Source organism: Balaenoptera acutorostrata, chromosome 19 (genome assembly GCF_949987535.1).
Source record: "Balaenoptera acutorostrata chromosome 19, mBalAcu1.1, whole genome shotgun sequence".
NCBI classification, from domain to species: Eukaryota; Metazoa; Chordata; class Mammalia; order Artiodactyla; family Balaenopteridae; genus Balaenoptera; species Balaenoptera acutorostrata.
Genome location: NC_080082.1, coordinates 60,862,588 through 60,880,624, shown reverse-complemented (window position 1 = coordinate 60,880,624; position 18,037 = coordinate 60,862,588). Strand labels below are relative to the sequence as shown.

Genomic DNA, 18,037 nt, shown 5'->3' with positions numbered 1-18,037 from the left:
AAGGAGGCCGCCATTTTCAAGGAACTTCCATTCCGTACAGGCAGGGAAAACATTAGGCAACCCTTCCTAAAGAGTCTTGGAGTTGTCCCGCGTTGGAAGGGGACCAATTAAATACTTGTGTATATATAGTTCTAGGAGAAAACAGCATTGCATATTCTGAAAAATACCCTTTCTCTGTACTTTTTACACTGATTTAAAGCCCTACTCTCAGAATGCAGGTATCCGGCCCCTTCGTCCCTCGCACAACTCTGCCCAGAGAGGAGACACATGTTGGGAGTCCAGAGGTGTTGAGCTTGACAGAGAACTCCTAAAAACTTCGACATTTCCTTAGTGATGAGAGCCATAAAAGTGTCCTTTGTTATGTTAATGTGATGGTTTTTGGAGAGCACTTAAGGATGTATTCTCTCCTTATATACAGGCATTCCTCGTTTTATTGCGCTTCGCTTTATTGCGCTTCACTGATAACTGCACCTTTTTTTTTTTTTAAACACACTGAAGGTTTGTGGCAGCCCCGCGTCGAGCAAGTTTATCAGCACCATTTTTCCAAAAGCATTTGCTCACTTCATGTCTCTGTGTCACATTTTGGTATTTCTCGCAGTATTTCAAACTTTTTCATTTTATTTATTTATTTTTTTAATAAATTTATTAATTTGTTTATTTATTTATTTTTGGCTGCGTTGGGTCTTCGTTGCTGTGCGCGGGCTTTCTCTGGTTGCGGCGAGTGGGGGCTACTCTTCGTTGCGGTGCACAGGCTTCTCATTGCAGTGGCTTCTTTTGTTGTGGAGCACGAGCTCTAAGTGTGCAGGCTTCAGTAGTTGTGGCTCGTGGGCTCAGTAGTTGTGGCTCGTGGGCTCAGTAGTTGTGGCTCACGGGCTCTAGAGTGCAGGCTCAGTAGTCGTGGCGCACGGGCTTAGCTGCTCCGCGGCATGTGGGATCTTCCCAGACCAGGGCTCGAACCCGTGTCCCCTGCATTGGCAGGCGGATTCTTAACCACTGTGCCACCAAGGAAGTCCCTCATTTTATTTTTTACGATGATCTGTGATAGTGATCTTTGATGTTACTATTGCAAAAATCACAACTCTCTGAAGGCTCAAATGATGGTTAGCATGTTTTACCAGTAAAGTATTTGTGAATTAAGGTGTGTACATTGGGTTGTTTTTCTCTTTTTCTTTATTTTAGACATAATGCTATTGCACACTTACCAGATTACATAGTGTAAACATAACTTTTATATATGCACTGGGAAACCAAGAAAAAAAAAACAAAACTGTGTGACTCACTTTATTTCGCTTTATTGTGGTGGTCCGGAACTGAACCTGAGCTATCTCCAAGGTATGCCTGTCTGCTAAAATGTCTGTATGAAGTTGAATTCCTCAGAGGGCACGTGCATTACTAGTGTTGATAGATATGGCCAAATGGCTCTCCAGGAAATTGTGCCAATTTGCATCACCGTCTCCTGCAATGTGATGAGAGTCTCTGCTTCACTCCAACCTCAACAGCAGGTTGCGTTAGCACTGATTTTGATCTTTCCATTCTTAACAATGAAAAATGTACCCCATCATAGTTTTAACTAGAATTTCTCTTTTTAGGCATGAAGGTGAGCATTTTTAAATAGGTTTCATGATGATTAATATTTTCCATTCTAATCTGTTCTGCCATTCAGTGAACTGACTATTCATATCTGTTTCCATCATTATTAGCCTATATTTCTTTTCTTAAGGATTTGGACAAGTTCTTTTTTTCTTGAAATTTATTTATTTATTTATTTATTTTTGGCTGTGTTGGGTCTTCGTTTCTGTGCGAGGGCTTTCTCTAGTTGCGGCAAGCGGGGGCCACTCTTCATCGCGGTGTGCGGGCCTCTCACTATCGCGGCCTCCCTTGTTGTGGAGCACAGGCTCCAAACATGCAGGCTCAGTAGTTGTGGCTCACGGGCCTAGTTGCTCCGCGGCTTGTGGGATCTTCCCAGACCAGGGCTCGAACCCGTGTCCCCTGCGTTGGCAGGCAGATTCTCAACCACTGCGCCACCAGGGAAGCCCCTGGACAAGTTCTTTTTATGTTAGGAAATACAATCATTAGTCTATAACATGACCATGAATATATTCTCCTGGTTTGTCATTGTCTTTTGATTTCATTTAGCTTGGATTTGCTATCCAAATTTCATTTTATATAGTTGAATTTATGTCTTTAAGCTTTAAAGCTTATAAGCTTATAACTCTTTGCTTATCACTCTGGCATTCCCAACTCTGAGATTATATATGATGTTGTGAAATGTGAAATTAAATAGAGTCATTTATGTCAAGGGTTTTTTAAATGGATCTAGGAGGCCATTAAGGGGGTGGACCTTATGCACGTCCCCACCAGGTGAAACCATGAACTTTTGAACTGGATCAAACCACAGATATTTCAAGAACACTGCAAGAACACCTGCGACTTGTCACTGCAACGAACTTTTTCCACCCTCTAGTTATAGCCTTAGCACTCAACCATGTTCATCTAAGACTAGACTCTGCCTCCAACTCTAATGAAAATTCTTTTTTTAAAAAATAAGTAAATAAATTAGTTATTTATTTTTGGCTGCGTTGGGTCTTCATTGCTGCACGTGGGCTTTCTCCAGTTGCGGTGAGTGGGGGCTACTCTTCATTGCGGTGTGCGGGCTTCTCATTGCGGTGACTTCTCGTTGCAGAGCATGGGCTCCAGGCACATGGGCTTCAGTAGTTGTGGCGCATGAGCTCAGCCGCCCCGCGGCACATGGGATCCTCCCAGGGCTCGAGCCCGTGTCTCCTGCATTGGCAGGCAGATTCTTAACCACTGCGCCACCAGGGAAGTCCCTCAAATAAAAAATCTTTGTAGTGCAAATCTCCCCTTTTTGCCTTTAAAAACCTCTGACTTTTACTCCCGTGTGGGACGCTGTTTGGGTTGCTACCTGAATCTGTGTGCCCTGAATTGCAATTCTTTGATCCCAAATAAATGCTTTCTGCTTGATTATTGCTTCCTAAATTTATTTAGGTTGACAATGTATGTATCACCATGTATACACGTATGCACACAAACACAATTATGTTTATATTTAATTTGGATTTATGTTTACATGTAATCTTGCCAAGGTTTCCTCTCTTCGCCTCTGTCCTCCACACTTCCATACACACTCTTTTCCTCTTGCCTTTTAGGGTTATTTTCCATACCTTGAAAATCCAAGGCCCTTTCTCTCCACAGTTGTCTTTCTTCAACTTCATTCTCTCTTCTCACTCAGATGACTATTATGTCTGTAGAGAAAGGTGTTTTATAGCCCCTGGGTTTGACCCTCCTTAAGGGGACCCTCATGGGGACCAGCTTCGTACTCACCTGTGGATTCACCTGGATCTAGGTGAGCAGCCCCTTCCTCAGATGATCGAACACGTGAGCCCCCAAATCCCAAGGGAGAGTGGCCTTGTCTGTCTCTGCAGCCCTAGCCCAGAACCTTCTCTTACCATTTCCCACACAATTGGAGGGTCCTAGAGGAGCATGGCTGGGATTGTGGGCTGAACCACTCTCTCTCCAGACGTGGTGAAAGGCAGGGCACAGAAGCTCAGAGGGACAGAGTCTCTGTCCCCCAGGCGTCGCTCTCACCACAGCTTACCTCTGTGTATCAGGTCATACTTGCTGACTTTTCTCAGCCAGAAATAATGTCTGTCCAGTTTCATGTCTGGTCTTCTGAACTGGATGGACCTATGGGAGAGGATGGGTGGATGTACAGATCAGTCCTTGGCTAGTGTGCTCTCAGACCATTTCCTGGTCCCTCACCTACACAGCTCTGTACTAATGGGATTTACCCCTGCAGGCTACATTTTCCAAGTACCTTTATTAGCTGGCTTCCAACTAGGTTCAGTTACTGAGTCAAATGCTGGAGATTAAAATCAAGGAGGAAAATGTAAAATCCAAGGTATTTATTTCTTCCCCTCTCTTTGCATTGTGCAACCTCTCTGGCAGTGGCTGCATCCCCTCTGAGCCTCCAGCTCCCAAAGGGGAGGACTTGCCATGGTCCAGCTTCCTCTGGGTGTCCAGATCTCTGGGCTCTGTCACACTGCCCCTTCCCTTTGTCCTGGTGGTGGTCTCCTGCTGTTGTTCATTTCTAGGTTGCATTATTGTCCTTTGTTGAATTTTTCATCTCTTCTGTCAACTGTGTAGCCAATTTTATTGATTAAATTTCCTTTGTCTTAAATACTTAGAGTGATTTCCATTTTCGTAATTGAACCTTACCTGGTAGAGATGAACAGAAGAATGGATGGATATATGGAAATACAGATGTGATGGGTGGATGGGATGGATGGAAATATGGATAAGTGGATGGATGTATAGATGGGCGGATGAATTGAATGAATGGAAGAATACCTGGGTGAGAATATGTTATTCAAGGAATGTGACCCTCTTACCAGTCTTAGGGTTTGTCCCAGACTTTTCGTTCTTGTTTCATTTCCCAAGCATCGCCATTCTCCCTGAGTCTCCCTGAGTTTTCTCGTGCAATCATGAATTTGTAGACCTGAGTTATTTCAGTGTTATTTTGTGTGATATTCCCTTCTAATGGCTATCCTTCCCGTGACCATGAAATGCTTCCGTGTTACCATAAATGAGGAGGCTCATTTCAGATCCTTTCCTTCAGAACCTCACTCGGCCTCACTCTCCCTTTCCTGAAATCTGCCCCATTGTTTACTTTATGGCCACTACTGCCCACTTTTCTAGGGTACGCTTCTGATGATGGAAAAGCCTCCTGAAAATTCTGCCCAACTGGGCTTGCTGGCATTGTCCCGACTAATTGTATTTTCCTCTTAACTTGACTTTTCTTCTTTCTCCTCCCTTTAAATGAAGTGTCCCAATGATAGGGACAGAGCAAAGGACAAATTAGGTAATTAATAGTTAATCTCACTAGGGTATTGTAAGTAAAGAAAAAAGTATGGGAGACCCCTGTAAGTTAATGATCACTCAAGAAAGCAGGTTTACTTAACCACAAAACCAAGCAGGCTTGCCTGGCAACAAAACCATGCGACAGAAGTTTGAGACATGTCCCAAAACAATGAAACAATGGTGGCATGAGACCCACATCCTGCCCAGTGAGCTCGGTAGGTTAATGACCCCTAGGACATGCTCTCTGCACACATAAAAAACAATAATTTTTGGAAAGGTACTCATCATACAGAGACCTAAAATAATTTTTACAGTCCTGGCTTGACCATGTAGGGACAAAAAAACTCCCCTGCCCAACCTGGAGGTGGAGCTGATGATGGAAGCATGACGTCTACTCAAGAATGAGGAAGGAGGTGGTCTTCTCCCCCTCCCCACTTTTCCTTTGATTATAAAACAGGAGCCCACTAAGTTCTTGGGGAGGCACCCTCTCGCCCACCCGCTTGTAAGGCACACAAGCATCCTATTCTTTTTTTTTTTCTTCACTTTTTGTCATTTAAATTTTTCTCTAACAACCATAGCTTGCTTTCACACTAGAATTTATATTTTTAAAACTCTCTGGACAGGGATGGATTGAGCACCTGGAAGAAATGCACAATTACAAAATGTGGATAATAAAACCACATACTTGATATTAAATACCAAATTATACATGTAAACACATGCCAAGTTCTTAGTCTTATACAACAAGGGATGAACAGAGAGCCCCATCAATAAAAGAATTTTCATTCTCTTCCCAGAAGAATGGCTCAGCCAACAAATACCCAGACAGGAAACTTGCTGTCTCATAGTGAGAACATCAGCCTTGTGTTTAATTTAATTTATGACTTCACAGCAGCTCGCCAAAATTTGAGATAATGCCTTCACATTCCTTATTAGTTTACTGAAACATCTCAAAAGGCACAGTTGAGCCCTTAGCAGATGGCAAGCTTCAATCCCTGAAATGGGATTATAGTTCTTTCTTTGCCGGCAATTGACAGATGTGTATCATCACATGCCTCAGGGCAAAGACTGGAAAAGCATCCTATTCTAATAATCTGGATAGGCAGTGAAATGTCCACAACTCAGAGTAGGCACACCAGACATGGCCACTCCAAAACCTAAGCTCTCTGACGGCAACAGGAAACGGAAATGGTGTTTCTGGAATTGGATCATGTAGGGAACCAGATGGGATAGTGGCAATTGTGTGCAATTTAGAATGAGGCGGACGTTGGACTGATTTCCTGTACTTCCCTTTGGACCTTAAGGCAAATTATGTAACAGCACTCAGCCTCAGTTTCCTCATCCACAGAATGGGTGTAATAATGAACGTAATATTTAGCTGACAGGATTGTGTGAAAATTAAACACGGTACCTGATACCTGACTCTGCAACTTGCTGATTTTTATTTTATTCACTGTTTACCACGTGCCAGGAAGGTGCTAAGGGCTCGACAAGCTTCATCTCCTATAAGGTTCTGAACTTAGGTCCCTTCTCAGATGCATGTTTCACTGTCCTCAAATGAGCAAGTCTCATGAACCAATGATGTAAAACCCAACAGTAAAATTATACTTGGAGTTTAACGGTTACAAAAGTACTTACATACGTACATACAGAAAAGCAAAAGGAGAGGGTTAAACTTCAGGAACCATACGTCCAACTTAAATTAGAGAAACTGGCCCCCAACACTCAGAACCTCGTTACTCACCCCACAGACTCCCTGTCACGCAGTGAAAAGATCCTCCCATCACTCACCTTACGCAGTCCCCAACAGTCACTCTCCCCACCAACGCCCTGGAAGAGATCACTCTCCTCAAAGACCCCCCCCCCACTGTAAATCTCCCCAGTCACTCACCCTGGAAACACCCCTGATACTCACCCCACGGATTCCCCATCGCTCTCCCCAGCAAAGCTATTCCAACAAACACATTCTGGGGCCTTCCCTGGCAGTCCAGTGCTTAAGAATCCACCTTCCAATGCAGGGGATGCGGGTTCGATCCCTAGTCAGGGAAGTAAGATCCCACATGCCGCGGGGCAGCTAAGCCCACGAGACGCAACTAGAGAGAAGCCTGCGTACCGCAACCAAGACCCAACGCAGCCTAATTAATTAATAAATTAATTCAAAACAAAACAAAAACAAACACATACTTCTTCATCGGCCAGACCATGGTTTACCTCCGTAACACTGAAGGTCTGTGGACGAGGAAACATCTGCCCCCTGTGGTCTGCTCTCAGCAGGAGGAACCAGATGGTCCCAGGAACAGGCAGTCCAGAATATCTGCTCCCTGTGTCTGCCCCCAGGCTCCTGAGAACTATTCCTGGGGCTGGGGGACATTAGGGGAAGTGATCCACCACTTGGGGGGCTGTAGGAGGCAGTGATTGATTGGGAGCAGGAGCTTCAGGGATTGGAGGGCTTTGAGGCTTACATTGTAACACACTCAAGGGGGGCAGTAATTGATGGAGGACATACGAAATCAGTAAAGTGCAGTGCTAAGCACAGCATGTGGGAACCAGTTGATGGGAGACCTAGGGGGTCAGTGATGGAGGTTTGCGAGGGTGACTGCATTGCTTCCTGGGCAGTGAGTGTTGGGGTCCTTTGGGAATGAATGAGTGGGTCAGCGTTGGCCTCTCCTTGGGTCCCTGTGAACATAGTAAGGGTCACTGATTGGCTGTTGGGCAGATTGCTGATGGTTTCCTATTGGGACGGGTTATTTGAAACCCCAAATTGGGGATTATTTAGGGTACAGTGTTTACCAAGTGCCAGGCAGGTGCTCAGGACTTCACAAGCCTCATAGAATGTCACTTTCAAACCTGTGATTAATACCTTCCAACACATTTTGGAAACTACAACTAAAGTCATAGCTTCATATTCTCACAGTTAAAAGGTGGCAGAGCTGTGATTAAGTTTCATTTAGTCCAAATCTCTATTTTTTTGTTTTAATGCTGTTCAGTTTTTCTGAGCTTTGTCTACTGTCAGTGTCTAGCACAGTGACCTTCCCAAAGGGCCCCCAGAAATTGGTGTAGAGTGAATGGTGGATGAGTGACCATGTGGTCACTGCCTTTCGAGGGCTTCTTGGTGTCTCTGCAGAGCCCCTGGGTCAGGCCACATCGTCGAGGCTACAGAATCCTTCACTTCCCAATCCCACTCTCTCCTGTGGCTCTGGTTGGAGCCTTCAGATGCCCACCTATCTTTGGGCTCCTGGGAAAAGTGGAGTTGTCAGCAAGAAAGGCCGAGAGTAGAAGCCCAGAGTGGACATGCCTGCTGATGTGAATTTGCCCCAGAGGCCCCAGGTCTTGGGTCCAGAGGAGCGGGATGGATCATGTGAGGTAAGCAGGATCTCCAGAGTCAGTTCTCCAGCACTTGAGGGCAGATACATGAAGCAGCAGATTCTGGACTCCTTGTCCCAGAGATACTACTCAGCAATAAAATGGAATGAACCACTGAGGCAGGAACCAACAGCATGCAGGAATCCGAAGAAGCCAGACATAAAAGAGTACACAGTTATGATTCCATTTTTATGAAGTTCTAATATGGCCAAAACTAAGCTATGGCAATAGAAATCAGTAAAGGGTGCCTCAGGGAGGCATAGTATAAGGAAAATTTGAGTAGTGATGGAAATATTCTACATCTTGATTGGGGTGGATGTATGCATTTATCAAAACTCATTAAAACCTGTGTGCTGGGCTTCCCTGGTGGCACAGTGGTTGAGAGTCTGCCTGCTAATGCAGGGAACACGGGTTTGAGCCCTGGTCTGGGAAGATCCCACATGCCGCGGAGCGACTAGGCCCGTGAGCCACAATTGCTGAGCCTGCGCGTCTGGAGCTTGTGCTACGCAACAAGAGAGGCCGCGACAGTGAGAGGCCCGCGCACCGCGATGAAGAGTGGCCCCCACTTGCCGCAACTAGAGAAAGCCCTCCCACAGAAACGAAGACCCAACACAGCCATAAATAAATAAATAAATAAATAAATAAAAGAAGTAATGGAAAGACATTAAAAAAAAAAAACAAAAACCTGTGTGCTAAGCAAAGGAAACCATAAACAAAACGAAAAGACAACCCTCAGGATGGGAGAAAATATTTGCAAATGAAGCAACTGACAAGGGATTAATCTCCAAAATATGCAAAGAGCTCATGCAGCTCAATATCAAAAAAAACAAACAACACAACAAAAAAATGGGCAGAAGACCTAAATGGACATTTCTCCAAAGAAGACATACGGATGGCCAACAAACACATGAAATGATGCCCAACATCACTAATTATTAGAGAAATGCAAATCAAAACTACAATGAGGTATCACCTCACACCAGTCAGAACGGCCATCATCAAAAAATCTATAAACAATAAATGCTGGAGAGGGTGTGAAGAAAAGGGAACCCTCCTACACTGTTGGTGGGAATGTAAATTGGTGCAGTCACTGTGGAGAACAGTATGGATGTCCCTTAAAAAACTAAAAATAGAGCTACCATATGACCCAACAATCCCACTCCTGGGCATATACCCTGAGAAAACCATAATTCAAAAGGATGCATGCACCCCGATGTTCATTGCAGCACTATTTACAATAGCCAGGGCATGGAAGCAACCTAAGTGTCCATCGACAGAGGAAAGGATAAAGAAGATGTGGTATATGTATACAATGGAATATTACTCACCATAAAAAGGAATGAAATAGTGCCATGTGCAGAGACGTGGATCGACCTAGAGAGTGTCATACAGAGTGAAGTAAGTCAGAAAGAGAAAAACAAATATCGTATAATATTGCTTATATGTGGAATCTAGAAAAATGATACAGATGAACTTATGTGCAAAGCAGAAATAGAGTCACAGATGTAGAGAACAAACTTACGGTTACCAAGGGTGGGTGGGATGAATTGGGAGATTGGAATTGACATACATACACTACTATGTATAAAATAGATAACTAATGAGAACCTACCATATCACACAGGGAACTCTACTCAGTGCTCTGTGGTGACCTAACTGGGAAGGAAATCTAAAAATGACTGGATGTATGTATACATACAACTGACTCACTTTGCTGTACAGCAGAAACTAACACAACATTGTAAAGCAACTATACTCCAATAAAAATTAATTTAAAAAAAGAAAAAAAATTTTAAAAAACCTGTGGACTAGACATAAATACATTAAATAAAAATTATTTATATATATATCTATATGTCATACATAAGTGTATATCATGCATATGTGATAAAATATGTATGTAAGATACTATAATGGTAGATACATGACATTATGCTTTTGTCAAAACCCATAGCATTGTGTAACACAAAGAGAGAACTTCAGTGTGAACTATGGACTTTGGTTGATGATGATGTGTCAATATTGGTTCATTATTTGTAACAAATATACTACACCAATGCAAGTTGTTAATAATAGGGAAGAATATGAGGGGGTTGGGGTGCATATGGGAACTCTCTGTACTGTCTGCTCAATTTTTCTGTAAACCTAAAACTGTTCTAAAAAAAAAGTCTATTGATTATTTTAAAATTTACTTGTTGTGTATAAATCTATTATTTATAAATGTACCTAAATATATATTCATTATATGTAAATTATATCAATAAAAAGATGAAGCAAGACACAGGCAATGACATATAATATGATTGCACTCATAAAAAGTGCAGAAATAGGGTTATCTGAACTATACTTTTTTAAAAAAATTTTATTTATTTATTTTTGGCTGTGCTGGGTCTTCGTTGCTGCGGGCGGGCTTTCTCTAGTTGCGGCGAGCGGGGGCTACTCTTCGTTGTGGTGCGCGGGCTTCTCATTGCAGTGGCTTCTCTTGTTGCAGAGCACGGGCTCTAGGTGCGCAGGCTTCAGTAGTTGTGGTGCACAGGCTCAGTAGTTGTGGCTCGCGGGCTCTAGAGCCCAGGCTCAGTAGTTGTGGTGCACAGTCTTAGTTGCTCTGCGGCATGTGGGATCTTCCCAGACCAGGGCTCGAATCCGTGTCCCCTGCATTGGCAGGCGGATTCTTAACCACTGCGCCACCAGGGAAGCCCCTGAACTATAATTTTTAGGGATACATTGGTGATAAAACTATAAAGAAAGCATGGAAATGGTTAATGTAAAAGCCAGGATCATGGATACTTTTAGGAGGGATACACAGTGTTGTGACCAGAGACACATAGATTTGATTGCATCAAAATGAAGGTTCCCATCAAATAGAGGACAACTGAGATCAATTTAATTGAGAAATGACAGAATGGGAGGAATTATTTCCTTCATTGAAGCTCACAAGAGCTTTTTAACTAGAATGTACCAAAACTTTAACAAATCAACAAGAAGAAAAACAAGCCATCATAAAAATAGCAAATGACATGAATCTTTATTTCAGAAATGTGGAAATATGAATGGAAAACAAGTCCATATTGAGATGCTCAAACACACTGGTAGTTGAAAAAAAATCAAACCGAAACGAGATACTGCTCTACACACATCAGATTGGAAAACCAAGAAGGCAGATAACAGCAAGGGTAGCAAAGATGTGAGGAAGTAGGAACCTCATGCTCTGATGGTAGGTGTGTAGACTCTTGAGATATTTTGGGAGCTGGCGATACTCGATATCTCAAACTGACGATATTTCGTGAACTGAGTGCATTTGCTTTGTGGTAAGTCACTGTGCTGCACACTTACCCATTTGTATCTTCTGAACATTATACACTTTACCATAAAAATTTTTTTTTTAGCTGATACCAAGTGGAAGTAGCCAGGGAAAAAATGTGTACTGTATGATGCCATTCACATAAAGGTCAAAAATAGTAAAACCGTAACTTTGAAATCTAGGGATGCATATTTTGTTGGTAAAAATATATTATCCTCTAAGGTTAATAATAGGGATGAGATCAGAATCTTTAGAGAAGTTGATAAGGAAAACTCCACGGTCCTTCTGTGTAAACCCTTTGAATAGATAAATCACAAAGAAGAATTACAGTTAATTTAAAAAGATGGGAAAGGTTGTTTATAATCACATCAATGCAAAGTAAAGAAAAGATATAATACTGTTTCTCTACTCTTGAATTTGCAAAAGTGAAGGAAGTCAAGCATACCGGGCACTCTCATGTGAGTAGGGCACTTTTGGAAAATGTCATGTTGGCTTCAAATGGAATTGGAGGAATCATCTCCATATACTGTATCAATTAGAAAGGCATTTCACTCTAAGTTACAAAAAAAGCTGACTTTCAGGAACCTTAACAAATAGGGCGGGACTTCCCTGGTAGCGACACGGGTTCGATCCCTGCTCTGGGAAGATCCCACATGCCGTGGAGCAACTAAGCCCGTGCATCACAACTACTGAGCCTGCGCTCTAGAACCCGTGAGCTACAACTACTGAGCCCACGTGCCGCAACTACTGAAGCCTGCATGCCTAGAGCGTATGCTCGGCAACAAGAGAAGCCACCGCAGAGAAGCCCATGCGCCGCAATGAAGAGTAGCCCCACTCACCGCAACTAGAGAAAGCCCGCGCTCGGCAACGAAGACCCAACGCAGCCAAAAATAAATAAAACAAAAAACCCAAAACCAAATAGGGCTTTATTTTTCTCATGAAACAAGAAGTGGGGGGGGTGGGTGGGCGGGGAGAGCTGCTGCTGGCTTTGATTCAGTGGCTTGGCAGAATCTACAAGACTTTCCAGAGAGTAAAGAAGGAAGAAGGAGAGGCTCAGGATCGGCCCCAGACCAGAGGGTCGGCCCCTCCCTGATCTTCTCCTTCCTAGGCAGGCCCAGTCCTTCTGCCTCAGATGGTTTTCTGGCCTGAGGTCCAGATCTGATTCGTGTCTAGTCAGACCCTTCTGTACAATCCAGTTATTCCTAAACTCAAGACCCAATACTGCTTCAGCACCACGGACAGCGACACCCCACCCCTGCTTCCTGGGGACGAGATGGTGTCTTGGCTGGAAAGAGCAATCCCGCTGTGGGTAGGTTCTGATGGGAAGGTGAATTGGGAGAGGCTTGGGGACTTGATATGAACAGGATAAAGGCCTCCCTATCTACGTCTATCTGGACTCCAAGAAACCTGTCTGGGGAAAATAGACCCCCAAACCCCCCATGTCTCTTAAGGGGAGCGGGCATTGGTCTTCAGGAGGTGAGAGTCAGCGTTTCAGGGTACAGGAAGAGTCCACCCAGCTGTGGTCCCAGGAGAGAAGAGCTTGGCTTTCACTTCCCCCCTGCAGTGGCCTGAGGGAGAGATGGGTAATTCTGTTGAAGGGAGAAGTTTGACATAGAAGCCATACACTTCAACCCAGGAAGCATCCCCAGCTCTCTTAGCACGCCATGGCCGCCCCCATCTCCAAGCTAGGAAAGGCTAATCAGATGGTGTCAGGCGAATCTAGATTATCCTGTGCAGCCCAGAAATGCTGCTGCCACTGTGGCCACAACCGTGAGGGCAACAGATGTGAGGAAGAGGTTTCCGGGCGGGGCTGCAGACAGAGACTCTGTTTCCTGCAGTGGTCCCTGGAGGTTGGTGCAGGTGCGATCTGTAACCTTCACTCAGTGATGGTGAAGGAGGACCTATGCATCCCATCCCATTCTCCATTTCAACCCATGGATTTTCTGGACTGACTTTAGCCCACTCGACATCCACCTTCAGATCCTGGAGGTGGGCAGCAGACATTGTAATCCCCTTCTGGCCACAGACCCCATCAAAACCTGGAAGAAACAATCTGGGGCCAATCCAACCTTCTGTGGGATCCAGGGGCCCACAGTTGCTCTCTAAGCATCAGATTCTCCAAAGATGCGGGAAAGTGGGAATACTTTAAGGTAGAGAAATATTATGTGAAAAATGACTCCCAATATATTTGAATGTGACAAGTAGCCAGGGATCCCCAGGAGAGAACCCCAGAGACAGGAACGCATGTACTCCTTATCTGGAGGGTGGGGGACTTGTTGAGGACCCCAGGGCAAGCCAAGGTGGAGTCTCAGGGTCTCCTCTCTGGGGTCTGAATCGTTTTCTCCTCTTCAGCTTGTACCAGATACCCCAAATCTACATCCCTTTAACCTGAAGTACAACCATCTTGGAGTCTAAACAGCCCAAAGTCCAGTAGGAGGCTGCTTCTCTCCTCCATGGGGCCCAAGGTCCCTCATTCCTTATTATTCACCCATATGTTCGGGTCCCAAGATCATGACACCAGGATATATGTATATGTATAACTGATTCACTTTGCTGTACACCTAATACAACATTGTAAATCAACTATATTCCAATAAAAATATTTTTAAAAATAAATAAAGTTTTTAAAAAGGATCATGACACCAGCCCTGCGTTGTCAGGAGACCTTCCTAGGAGGTGATAGGTCTGTGTGTAGAGCCATCTGAAGAGTTCAGCTCCAAACCTATACGTGATTTTTCAGGCCTGATCATAGGCAAATGCAAAAGCTTTCCTTGGCTGGCCTCACGGGCATGCTGCACTGTAGTCTCTGAAAGGAGTTGCAGTGAAGGACTCAAACTGCTCTGGCCCATTGTGCTGTTCACATTTTTGCATTCCTAGCTCAGATGACTTTATTCTTTGGTCTGTTTATCTGAAGCCTTGGGCAGAGGTCTTCAGGCATCTCTAATGAAGCCTCCTTAGGGAGGAGGAGCAGGAAAACTTGGAGACACTTTTCCCCACTCTGACTCAGGACTCAGTACATTTCCATTCCCAACGCCACCCCCAGCCCAGGGTCCTTAGACCCACTAGAGCTTTTTGTTCTGGGTCCCTCGTCCGTGAGACGACCCCCATGTGTGTGCTGGCCACCCTGACCATCGGCAAAGGTTCTCTCCTTGGCTAAACTCTAGCCAGGCTCTTCAAGCTCTTTTTCAACAAGTTCTTGACTTCTGCATCTATCTTTGCATCGTCCATTTTTTTCCAAGAATCCTGGTAAGTCAGTTTAACGAAAATCCCTTACCCTCAATGTCTGATGGGGTTCCTCTTCCTCCACTAGCCCCCAGCTGATATCCAATCACCCTGGCCTGCCTTCAGCAAGAAGCCTGGTAGGTCGGTTTAGCCAGAATCCCCCTTTGCCCCTATGTTTCCTCTTAGTAATTTTCCATCCGCTGACCCCTCACCCTGCTCCTTGGCAATAAATTCCCACTTTTCCTCATTGTATTCAGAATTGAGGCTGATCTCTTTCCCCTGCTGCAAAACCCCATTGCAGGGGTCCCTGCACCTATGACAATGGTCCTGAATAAAGTCTGCTTCACTGTTCTTTAACAAGTAAGTGATTAAAGGCTTAATTGTTATTTTCACTTTGACTCATTGCTTTAATCAGCTACTTGACACTAGCAGCTCAGGTTCTCTCTCCCCGCTTGGCTGAGCTCCTGGTCCCATCAGGCTCGGCATCCTCTGTGGGGGGTGGTCAGGACACCTGGATCCCTGAAGAGGGACCCAGTTGCAGAGCCTGTGGGACCTGATGTGTGGCCAGAAGCCTGGCCTGAGAAGGGAGAAGAAAGCACAACCATCCCCACCTTGCCACCCTTCTGTGGATCCAACCAAAGAGTTAAAGCCACCATATCTTCCCATGATTGAAGTAGAAAATATTTTCTTTGTCTATCCCAAATGCTCCCAGAACCTGGCTATTGGCCCCGTCCAAGGAAATGGCACAGGTAGGAGGGAAGCTCTCCTCTGCGGCACTGACGGAGGTGGGGTCGGTTTCTGCGGCTCAGGGCAGAAGCGGGGTCTCAGAGCTCAAATAGGAGAGGGCTAAAGGCGGTCAGCGCAATGCCTCCCATTCGCATCACCCCTCTGCTTCCGGCCGTCTGGCTGCCGCCCTCTCCCACCCCTGCCTGGCAGAACTCTCACCTGGGTCACCAATAACCACCTTGTTCTCTTCCTCTCTCCCTGGCCGGGCCATCTCAGTCACCACTACCACCTCCCCCTACAACCCACAATTAAGCTTAAGCCCGTGCGCACCGCGCGTGAGAGCTTAACGTGTCCTCAGTACTCCGCCCAGGGCCCTCTTCTCCCCCTCGGTGAATGTGTCCATGTGTCCACCTCCAGGGGCAACTCTGCTACCTTCTCAACCCCTGACTTCCCAGCCCAGACCTGCACATGTATAGTGCTCTTGGCGATGGCAAGTTGTTAACTGAAATATTCATTATGTAACATACTTTATAAATTTTTTATTTATTTATTTTGGGGGGGCGATGGGTCTTCATTGCTGAAAAGAGCATGGGCTCAAGCAGATACTTGCATGCCATCGTTCATAGCAGCAAGATTCGCAGCAGTGGTGGAACCAATCCCAGCGTCCAGCAACTGCAGAATGGATGAACCAAATGTGGTAGACACATACAATCAAATATCATTCAGCCTTCCAAAGAAACACGTGCGATTGTGACACATGCTACAGCACCGGTGACTCTTGAAAACAGTACGCTGCCTGAAAGAAGCCAGACACAAAAGGACAAATATCGTTTGATTCTGCTTATATGAGCTCCCTACAAGGCAAATTCATCGAAACAGAGAGTAGAATGGTGTTGCTTGCAGCTAGGGGATGGGGATGGTGAGAAGTAATTGTGTAACTGCAGCAGAGTTTCTGTTTGGGATATGAGAACATGCTGGAAATAGAGAGTGATGATGGTTGCACTCACGTTGTGAATGTACTTAGTGCCATTGAATTGTACCGTATGCAATGTTTAAAATGACATTTTGTTTTATGGCGATTTTAGAAACGAGAAGTACTTCTGTCCTAATGGGGATGTTGTTATGCGGACAAGGATTTTTCAAATAAGTAATAAGTAAAATTAGAGCATGTCAGCTATTGACAGGTTTGGAGGAAAATCACACAAGGACAGGAGCATGTGACATATTGGCGTGGGGAGGCAAAGGGACTGGGGAGAAGATGGGAGGATTCTGCAGACCCCATGCAAGGTGACTGCAGGCCAATGCAGGATTCTGGAAGCCTTTGAGGAGAGCGGACATATGATTAGACCCTCATTTGGGTAGGATCCTAAGGCTGTTGTGTTCAGAATCAGCCAGAGTGGATCCAGGGCAGCAAGAAAGAGATGTGGCATGACACTGCTGGGTACTCCAGGCAGGAGGTGATGGTGCAGTGGACCAAGGAGGTCGTGTAGAGAGAGAGGATATATTTTGAATATATTGTGAAGGTCAAGCCAACAGAATTTTCTAATGGACGTTGTAGGTGAAGGGAAATGAGGATCAAATATGATGCAGAAATGTATGTAGAGAGCTGGATATGAAAGTCTGGGGATCAGAGGAGGGGTCCAGGGTAGAGACCTTAAATTGTATAGTTAGTGTAAGATGACAATAGATGAGGTTAAAAAAAAAGTGGGTGGGGTGGGATGATGAGAGTCTGATACTTCCTCAAAAACTTAAATATAGAATTAACATATGATCCTGACTTTCACTTCTGGATATCTCTCAAAGAGAACTGAGAGCAGGGACTCTAGGAGATATTTGCACACTCGTGTTCCTAGTAGCATTATTCACTATAGCCAAGTGATGGAAGCAACGCAACTGCCCCTCAACAGATGAAGGGATAAGCAAAACCATGCGATATTATTCAGCCTGAAAAAGGAGGGAATTTCTGACACTTGCTACCACACGGATGAACTTTGAGGACATTATGGGAAGTTCAACAACCTAGTGAAAAAAAGGCAAACACTACACGATTCCACTTATACGGGGTAGACAAAGTAGTCAAATTCCTCGACATAGAAAATAGAACTGTGGTTGCCAGGAGCTGGAAGAAGGAATAAGGATTGGTTGTTTAGTAGGTACAGAATTTCAAGGTTTTCAACTTGAAAAGAGTTATTTTTTTACTAGATTAAAAAAAAAATCATACTCATTAAAAAAAAAATACCCAATATGCTACCAGGACACATGGCGATCTCACATGCAGTTCTAAAGCCCGACACTGCTGCCTGTTTGGGGAGGAAGTGATGGGGCCGGGTGGGAGCATGTCCTGGGCAGGGACCAGGCCAGCCTATCCCTTCTGGTCTCCAGGTCACCAGCCCAACATGCTCACTGTTGGGTGAAGGAGTGAATGGCTGATTGGCTGCTGCCTTCACGTCACCCAGGAGCCCCTTCTTGTCTCCTGCCCCAGACGCTCACACAGACCCTAAAGAACCCTGCGTCTTGCAGGACCGGCCACCCGAGGGTCTAGGTGAG

General features: G+C 44.8%; 1 protein-coding gene across 1 annotated transcript in view; it reads left to right on the top strand.

Annotated features, from left to right (window-relative positions):
- The window catches only part of LOC114237663 (myeloid cell surface antigen CD33-like), a 52,087-nt gene that overhangs the window by 29,568 nt on the left and 4,482 nt on the right, over window positions 1-18,037 (top strand). The window lies entirely within an intron of this gene.